This window comes from Macrobrachium nipponense, chromosome 2 (assembly GCF_015104395.2).
Source record: "Macrobrachium nipponense isolate FS-2020 chromosome 2, ASM1510439v2, whole genome shotgun sequence".
Classification (NCBI taxonomy): Eukaryota; Metazoa; Arthropoda; class Malacostraca; order Decapoda; family Palaemonidae; genus Macrobrachium; species Macrobrachium nipponense.
Genome location: NC_087201.1, coordinates 134,134,079 through 134,144,078, shown reverse-complemented (window position 1 = coordinate 134,144,078; position 10,000 = coordinate 134,134,079). Strand labels below are relative to the sequence as shown.

General features: G+C 36.5%; 1 protein-coding gene across 1 annotated transcript in view; it reads left to right on the top strand.

Annotated features, from left to right (window-relative positions):
• Window positions 1-10,000, top strand: part of LOC135221006 (uncharacterized) — a 215,182-nt gene that overhangs the window by 15,636 nt on the left and 189,546 nt on the right.

Sequence of the window (10,000 nt, the reverse complement as noted above, 5' to 3'; positions counted from 1 at the left end):
TGTTATAATTTAAGGAGGAGCTGACAAAATGAAGGGAGGTAATCAAAAGTGAGGATTCGTTGTTCTTTTCATTTTACTTAGTGTTGACTGGAGGTAGCAAAGATAAATTGTAAATTGGTGAAATGTTATGGTAGATCATTATATTTCAGCAAGGGAGAGAAAACCACGTTGAAAAGATGTTAAAATTGAGACACTGGACAGCAATGCAATGAAAAAGCCGCTTCGAAAGTGTGTCAACCATTACCCCCACCACAACCGCCCCCCCATAAAAATAAAAATAAAACTGACGTTAGCATTGTTTTGATGGATGCCATTGACTTACTGAGCCCTTCGAGGTTAAGTCCAGTGTTGTATGAGGCGGTTTATTGTCACCAAAATTCTTCGGCCTTGCTGATGGTTGCGTGAAAAATAGTCAACAAAGAAAAGAAACCTTGTGATTCATTGACAGGATAAAGTGAACGGGAGCGAGCCTAAGTTATGGTGTTGGGTACTAGGGAATATAACTAGTGCACGACGGATGAAAACTCATGCTTACTAGTAATCAGTGACTCAGTTAATTATTGTAGCATACAGGCAAACGCACATATATATATATATATAAATATATATATATATATATATATATATAACATATAATACATATATATATATATATATATATATATATATATTATGTACATAGATAATTCTACACACACACAACACACACACACACACACACACACACAACACATATATATATATATATATATATATATATATATAGATATAATATATATGTGTGTATATAATGTGTGTGTGTGTGTGTGTGTGTGTGTGTGTGTGTGTGTGTGTGTGTGTGAATATGAGAGGTTTAAAAAGAAACGGCAGAGTGCTAAGTACTTTCATGAAATTAACACTGTGTGTATGCAGATATTTAGATAGATTGACAGAAAGATGGCCTTTAACTGCAGGATATCCACCACTGAATAGCTTACCACATGGAGAGAGGATTAGAGAGCAAGGAAAATCTACGCAAGGTCAGTGCGCATTGAAATTGGTGACGATTTCGCGTTAGACTTGAGATTGCTCAGTGAAGGATTACGGTATATGGCCCGGGTTTATTACGACCCTTTGCCTTTCGCTGGATATAAAAACTGGGAGAGCAAATAAAAGAAAAAAAAATAAAAGGAAAGATAACGGGGTAGACTTATGCAGCACTAAACGCCCGGGAGATTTAATGTATACGAAAGAAAAGTGAATCCTGTAAGAAGAGTTATAAGGGAGATGCCAGTGAAAAGGATTAGTGAAGATGGTAACGAACAGAAAACTGCGTCAGGTATATTATACTGGGACGGTTTAGTCAAGCAGAGAGAATGGTAAGAGATAAGCAAGTCGGCTCAAAAGTCATATTTGTACGATGATCCACGGAAAGGGGAGAAGTATTGAACTGAGAAGTGGCAGACAATATATCATGTGAACCACGGATGATGAAAGGAACGAGTAAAAATGAACTACTGTTAATTTTTGTACCATGATTATATATATATATATATATATATATATATATATATAATATATATATATATATATATTATATATATTCGATATATATATATATATTGTGTCTATTTTTTATATTAGCCAGTGCGAATTGAAGTGGCAAGACCTGTGCGTAGCGACGTTTCCGTGTAGGTTTATGATGCAACTTTGTACAGTTAAAACTTTTTCCTTTTGTCAAGTATCGCATCCTTGATTGAACAGTTACTGCACAATTTGTCTATTTGTCTGTGGAGACTTTTATTCTCAGGATAGGGATTTTTTTTTTTTTACGACAAGGAAAAATAGTTGTCTACTTTCTATTTATGATTTACACATAAACCAGAAGATGCTACTTTCTTATGGTTTTCAGCAAGTGATTTGGTATCCTTCGCCATGGCTGATCATGTCTCAAGTGTGGGTGCTTCTGGTATTTTCTGTTGGTAACCCATGCAAGTATTACTGAACAAACCTACGTTTTCTAACTATATTTGATGGCACACACTTGTAAGATACGTAATAAATCGGAATGTGCTTCAGTTGATGAAAGAATGCGTTTTAAATAAAGTAAAATGATTTTAAGACACGACAAGTGCTTTACGCTGAGCGACGCATGGAATTTGAGATATCTGAAAAAAATCGCGTCTTTTCGGAGAGTTAGATTTTATTTTAGTATTATTTATTTTTTGTTGTTGTTGGCCGCGCCTTAATGCGGCAAACGTCTCGAGGTGGTTATGACGATTTGTATAAATTAAATGAACTTTAGATCCACGGGTAATACGAGTTTACGAAGTACGTAGATAGACACGTAGCGGAAGGGAGTGAGAAGAAAAGAACTTTTTTTTTTTACATGAACGCTTTCAAAGCGTTCCATTTCAAGGAAGTAAGACCCAAGTACTAAACAATTTAGCGTACTTTCGTTCATTAAACGACCAGGCTAATGAAAATAATAAGTTATGATTATTATTATATTATCAGGTTACGGAAATTATTGCGAACTTTGCGAAGGTCGCAATTTCCTGCGCTTGACAAAAGAACGAAGCAACGACCCTTATCTTTTTTCCTTCACAACCCTCCAATCTCGAGGTGACGAAGAGGAAGCCTTGGAAAACTACGAGAAAAGGCCACCTTTATCTCCTACATCCCATCTGAAAGAAAAAAAAGGTGGTTTTGGGGGATCACCCACACTTAAATTACCGCTGAAGGTGTAGACCAATGTCAAGTTCAACACGCATCGTAAACAGAGGAAGGTCAGTTCGGAAAAATTAGGACGGGTCCTTCGCACGTCATGTCTCTCCTTAGAGTGACGTCACAAGTTTTTTTTTGTTTGGTTTTCGTTTCCATACGTCTTCTTTTTGTTTTCCCGCGTAGGAAGTGACGCACCAGTTCGCGTTGTCCCCATATCGCGTGTGAGTCTCTGCAGCGAGTGGAGATAATGAGGTGACAAAGAGTAAATTAAGCCAGTCTTTGTGAATGGGATGTCATTGGGGTTCGTGGCCGTTTTGGAGCGATTTTGTCAATTTCAGACGCATTTTCTTGGACCTTCTAGAGTCCCACAATGATTATAGCGTCCTTTGGGGTGCTATTTGGGGCTTTAAAAAAATCAGGAATCCTTATTTGTGAATTAACAAAAACAATAAGCAATTTAGATAAAATGACATTAATCGTTGTAGGAATGGTGTAGTGACATTGAACTACTTGAATATTGAAATTAATCAAGGAACACTGTTTATACGCACCTATCTGTACAGCTGCTTGTACTCAGGGAGAAATAAGGACAAACAAATATATATTATATTATAATATATATATATATATTATATACATATATATATATATATATATATATATTATATATATATACATTATATATATATATATATATATATATATATATATATATTTATATAATGTATGTATATAAATACATATATATATATATAGTATTTATATATATATATATATATATATATATATATATATATCTTATATATATTTTTTTATATATATATATATATATAATGTTACCTAGTAATTTCCCGTCCTTGTATCCCCGACTAGAAGTATTATTCATTTCACGTCTGCAGATGTCCAAAAGATTGAGAATTTGAGTAATGATGCATCAATCTTGATGATATGATATATGAACTGTTGACATTATGGCAACGGCAAGAATGAATGTTCCGCAGAAATGTATAGGCTTCCAAACACTTAAATATTAGCGTTGTATGAACATAATAATGTTTAATTCTTTTATCCGTAGAAAATGAGGCTTCACTAATTTCAGTTCCTCTAGTTATTAACATTATTGTTTGTTGTCGTTGTTTTTTCTTGGTAACTGTTATTTAGCTGTCATAGTAAATGCAGTCTTGCTGATGACATAAACATTTCATCCAAGTCGTCTCGACATTTTCTTACATAATATCCATCACCGAGTGGAGGGAACACGAAATCGTTTTAGTATTACAAGATTAACCAGATTCCTCTGGCCTTTTATGGCCCTGCATGGAGCATTGGCTGCATGCAATGAGCATACTGCACTTCCAAGGACAGAGACACGTTATAAAAAGCAACTCATCGTTCTTGCCAGCGAAGGTCAGGAGCTGCGCTAAAACGGCGCTGGAAAACATTCCATTCAACCTGTGGTCACAGGATCCTCCTTGCTGCTGCATTAGGCCTCTTTGTTAGATGGGTACTGTATATAATAGGTATTTTGTAACAGACCAATCGTCCAGCCTTCCTGTATACCAGTATACAATATGCCAGTTGATGAACCCTGCACGAACACGGACTCTAATATACCAGTCACCGGATGCCTGTTTTTTTTTCTTTAATAAAAATAAAACATTCCCGCATCATTTCTGTTAAATACCACTATGAATATTGACCAGTTACTGAATGATACTGCTGAGCCAGAGAAGCGATTAATAAGAATAGAAAGTTATCGTATAAAATCAATTAGCTAAACACAGCCATTCTTTTTAACAGAGTATGTTTAAAAAGAGGGTCTTCTTCCAAGAAATAATAATAATAATATAATAATAATAATAATAAAATAATAATAATAATATAATAATAATAATAATAATAATAATAATAATAATAATAAAATGCCCATCTAGTTTGGCCTGCTCGTTGATTGTAATTCAGCTGAACAGTTTAATTTGAAATTCCCTCAATTTTGGTTTTCCCAGGTTCTTGCATCCTATATTTAAATGGATATTAATACCACTCCTGATATTATCAGGTCCTTTCCACCATGCCCCACCCCCACCCTCATCATTGTCATTTCCTGTTGATTTTAAACTCATTAATAATGATAAAGTACTCAGCCTGCTGTTTCCATGTCCGAAAAAAGAAATTCACGTAAGATTTTGTCCTGGTGGTAAGGGTAGCAACTGAGCGAATGCTGAGAATACCGTTCTCTGCAATTCTTAGTAATAACCTTATGAAATGTCTCCATTGCTAAACTGAACATGCCTACCCTTTGCGCGATGCATACTAATGAGATCACCTTCTATGATGCTGTCAGGTTACGCCCCGTACTGTAGCTTCTCATTCACTTTTGTTGACTGTACCTGTGATCGATCAATCGTAAAACCCTCTGTAATATTTCGACATGGTAGTGTTTACAGAGCGGTGTCTGCTCCCTCGTTGTACTGGGCTTTTGATATTTGTAATCATATTTTGGTTCCAATATCTTGTATTGTATCTTATGTAATTAATATAATTAGAAGCGAAAATATTTACTGAGTTAAGATTTGCATCGCTTCCCGATTAGGAAAAGAACATTAGAATTCGGAAAAATTTTATTTATAGACCTTCTTTTGTTTGTTAGTGTGAATATGCAAGTGGCCTTCAACTTCTCTAAGCGCCAGCAGAAGATTCATACAAAGAAAGCCTTGGTCTTGACGCTGGTCTAGAGATTTCTTTTGTATTTTCTTTCCTTTTTTCATAATAACGGGTTTTGTTTTGATTGTCTTCTCTTTGTCCACCTCTCCAAGGAACTTCTAAATTTTTAAGAATCTTCTCCCTCTGTTGGTCCTGGGGAATTTGGCGTGACACTTGCCAAAAACAGAAAGCCAATAAGCTGTTGCACTTGTATACGCAAGGAAGGTTACATTACATCTACTGTTGAGTAAGGTCACAGCATATATTAATTATGGATGTGTTTTTGCAGTATGCTTATCAGGGGGATAAACTACGTTGTATTTTATTGTCTTGTAGCTGGCTACCCTGCTTTGTTTGTAGGTTTTTATGGATATATTTGTATTGTGTGTGCTTATTCGATGTATTTGTTGCTTTTTATATTCTTGATACCAGAACATTCGTAATGGGGTTTAAAACCAATCCGCAATTGAAGTAAAGGTTTTTTTTTAAGGCTAATATTATGTTAATGTGTGTCAGTATCTTCTTTACGTATGGGGGAAGAAATTTGTTACATTTTGCTTGACTTTTCACAGAAGACCCGGAGATTTCAGGGATGTATTCATGTTTTCATGGTAATAAAGGTTTTCCTTATCACGATTGTTTGGCTAGAATTTACGTGGAGGTACGTTATTGAGGCTCTCAATAATCGCCCTTACATTGTCATCTCAAGCTACCTTGAATTTTAGAGCTAGAAGTCTTTGTTCTTAGAACAACATTATGGAATTAAAGGCTAACATTCTTCGACTGACTGTCTAAATTCACATTAGTGTTTAGTGTGTAAGTGAACTGTCACAGTGATGTATTAGAATCAGGCATGGGTTATTTGCTTTACACGGTGAAGTACTTAGAAGTATTTGGTCTTAACAAAATAAAAAAAGCACTTTTACTTGGAATGTACTTAAGGGTCAAGCATTCGAGTTACATACACAATTTTTAAAACAAAAGTTAGGCACCGTTTCCCTTGAAACAATTACTAAAGACATGAGAATCATTGCAGATTGATTATTACTATTAGTATTCGTCAACCAATGCAATAATAAATTAATAACAGCATTCGTTACTTATTTAAAGAAAAATATTTCAAATTTGTAATATATTTGTAACAAAAGCACACGGCCAAGTTACCATAGTACATTTACTGGCACTTGAGCGCTGTATAGCTGCACTGGGACTCAGGTCCGATTATAGTCAAGTAAGGTTAATCATTGCCAGCCTGAAAACTTTCTGAGACGAGCTGTAGCCTTTTTGTAGGCATTCTGTTGTGACCAAACATATTTCAAGTGCTGTCGTTAGCCTATGTTCCATTTCTGCTTGTTTGATTCTTATAACGTTATCTCCTGCGAATACTTAAATTCAGTTTATGAGACTTCTGACCACCAAGCTGAGTTTCCTTATGCAGGGCATTTCACTGTAGTACTTCTTTCTTGTTAATGAACTGAAAGACTTCACTAAACACTCTATACGAGTGCCAGACTGAGGCGATCCAGGAACTAGTGTTCTGGACCTTTTCTTCCAAGGATTAGAACGTGTGATATATTTCATCTTTGACCATAACCGTTGTTTTTTCACCTACGCTTCCTGGTGAGCATCAGTTCTCCCCTACCTGCGGTCTAGGGCAATTTGATCTACCGTAGCATGGTGGCCACCTTGAAGTTTTTTCACCCCACTTATCATCCGTCTGATTGCTGGTTTGGGCATGAAGTTTTAACTGCTGTGTTCTCTCAAAACTATATCAGCGTTATACAGTACTTCATTTATATTTACTATTAGCTTTCCTACCTCATAAGGCACGCTGGTCCTACTGAAAATATCACCTGCCTTAAGTTCTGCTTTTCATGAGGCAGAAAGACATTGTTTCATAAGTATTGAAAAATAATGTAAGTCTAACTTTCCATTTGAGTGAACTTTAGCTTACACTCTGGTTCAATCTCTGTCCAAATGATGACCCTGTCTCTAGCCCAAAAAAACTACTATTAGTGCTTAGCCCCGTAGGGTGGGTGGTTCTGTCAGTGGAGCTCTTGCGGTGCACTGTAGGCATTACTTAAGGATCTTTGCAGCATGCCTTCGGCCCCTAGCTGCAACCACTTTCGTTCCTTTTACTGTACATCCTTTCATATTCTATTTCTTCATCTTACTTTCCACCCTCTCCTTACACTTGATTCAAAGAGCAACTGGGAGGTTTTCCTGCTGTTACACCTTTCAAACCTTTTGTTGTCAATTTCCATTTCAGCGCTGAATGAACTCATAGGTCCCAGTGCTAGGCCTTTGGCCTAAATTTTATATTCAACGCAACTCAACTATTAGTGTTCAACTCAACTAAATTATTAGTGCTTAGGGAGAGGCTAGTGGGCTGATTTGCTTGTTTTTCTTGATTTTTTTTTTTTTGATTGGGGGGGAATTGGGGAGTATAACCCTAATCTCTTGGCACTGTACGTACGGGACATGCCCTCTCCATTGAACTCCTGCCTCCTAGGGTTGACCACACCTCCTCCACAAAGTGTGCTGTATTAATCTTCACTAGCTCTCCTGCTACTACTGCAACAGTTAAATCTGGTACCAGCTATTTTATCTATTCACCCGTAGAAAACGTTTACCTGAATTTTTTAACCTAATTTCTTGACTTAGTTTTTTTCTAAATAGAAAAATTTGGCACTTAATTAATAACGTTCTCAAGAGCTTCCGTAAAATCAACGCTGTCTCTGTGACAAGGCCCTTCGCTCGGCTGTTGTTTCGTATCATAAGTTATATTGCAACAGAGATCTTTCCCATTCACAATTGATCGCTGATCCCCTTCATCTGCCGTGAGCAACCAGATTCGCTGAGAAGCAGCACCATTATGCAGTCAATATGTCTCGCTGTCGGACTTCTCAGTTCCAGAAGTCCTTTATTCTTCGCATTGTTGGACTGTGGAAGAACAGCCTCTCAGAGGAAGTCGTCCAATTGGAACCTAAGAAGTTCAATTGAAGATGCAGTGCATTGCTACCTTAATGCTATTGTTCTTGCATTAGAATACATTTCTATCTATTTTTTAATTTATTGATTTATTTTTGTTATAATTAGTGTGGTCTCTGTATTATGTATTTCCCTTTACCTCGTCTTACTTCCTAATGTACACCATATTCTTTGGAAGATTAAATTTCAAGTCAGTGGCCCTTGCGGGATTGTTCCATATGAATAGGTTTTATCCTCTGAGTAATAATAATAATAATAATAATAATAATAATAGTAACCAAACTCTTCTGTCAGCACCTCAATGCATATGATCTCATTTGCCGTGGAATTGTATGACCCTTTGTATCATGTTCACTAGGACAGTGGGTTTCTTGTAATCTTGGAAACCTGCCAGGCATCTATGTGATTCCTTAAAGAACTAGAGAGCAAACCGGCCCTTCCTCTTTAGAGGATGTATTCTGTTTGAAAACAGGTACTGGCTCACCCCTAGCTCCCCAAAAAATAGCTGCTCATCTTTCAGAATAGCATCCTATTGTTTTAAAGTCTACCGTCACTGAAGTTTTATGAATTTATTCAGCTGTCATTTTCTCAGACATCTTGACTCCAACTGACTTCTCTCTCGGGTCACCAGTTTGACTTCCACCGAACAATATACAATGGAGATGTTCTTTCTCGACTGACTGATGTATTTGATGATCTACTCGGCAGAGCTTTGGAAAATCTTTTGTTATGGTCGTGAAAACTCAGACCTTTCAGCCATCTGATATAAGGGTCAGTTAAACATCCTGCCTGCTTGCGACTTAACTCCTTCGAATACTGTTGTTGACGACAAAACATCTGCTCCGCTCCCATTTCCTTATTGAGTTTCTTACCTATTGTTTATGTCTGTAACAACGGTTTTCTAAAGGATGCTTCACATATTCATGCTTTTTCCAGTTCAACCACGATATTGTACGCCCCTGGCGACACCCATCATTTTCAGTCAATCCCAAGGTGCTGTTTTCGCTTGTAGGTTTATTTCTTGGACCTTTTCAGAAGTGGAGTTCTTATTAGGTCAAGTTCAGTGATTTCAAGACAATTTCGATTCACTTCTGTGTGTATTTATCTGTTTATCCTTGGAATCTGTTTAGCGGAAAATACTTTGATAGCATATAAGTTATGCAAATTATTTCAAACCTTCAGTGAAAAAGCCACGTTGCATAAAGTCACGTAAAGCCGTTGGTCCCGTTGCTTAATAACCACTGGTTCCATGCAACGTAAAAACACCATACAAACAAACAAACAAAATATACTTTTCAAGCAATTGTATGTTTTCTTTCCGTATTTCACAAAATCAAACGTGTTTCTAATTTCGATTTGAATGAGAAATTGAAAACGTGATTTACGTCTTCGGGACGGATTATGATGACGAAGTTGCAAAATCAGGGTGAGATTACCGCCATGAAATAGCAAACAATTCCAGTCGCAGTTCAGGAACGGTTATGGAAATTAACGGACAAAGTAATAATAATCAGTTACGACCTTTGAGAATTCCATCTTGGGATGAAGGAGCTATCCGTGAGCATACCAATCGTGACGAATTCTTCAAATACAGCGAGAT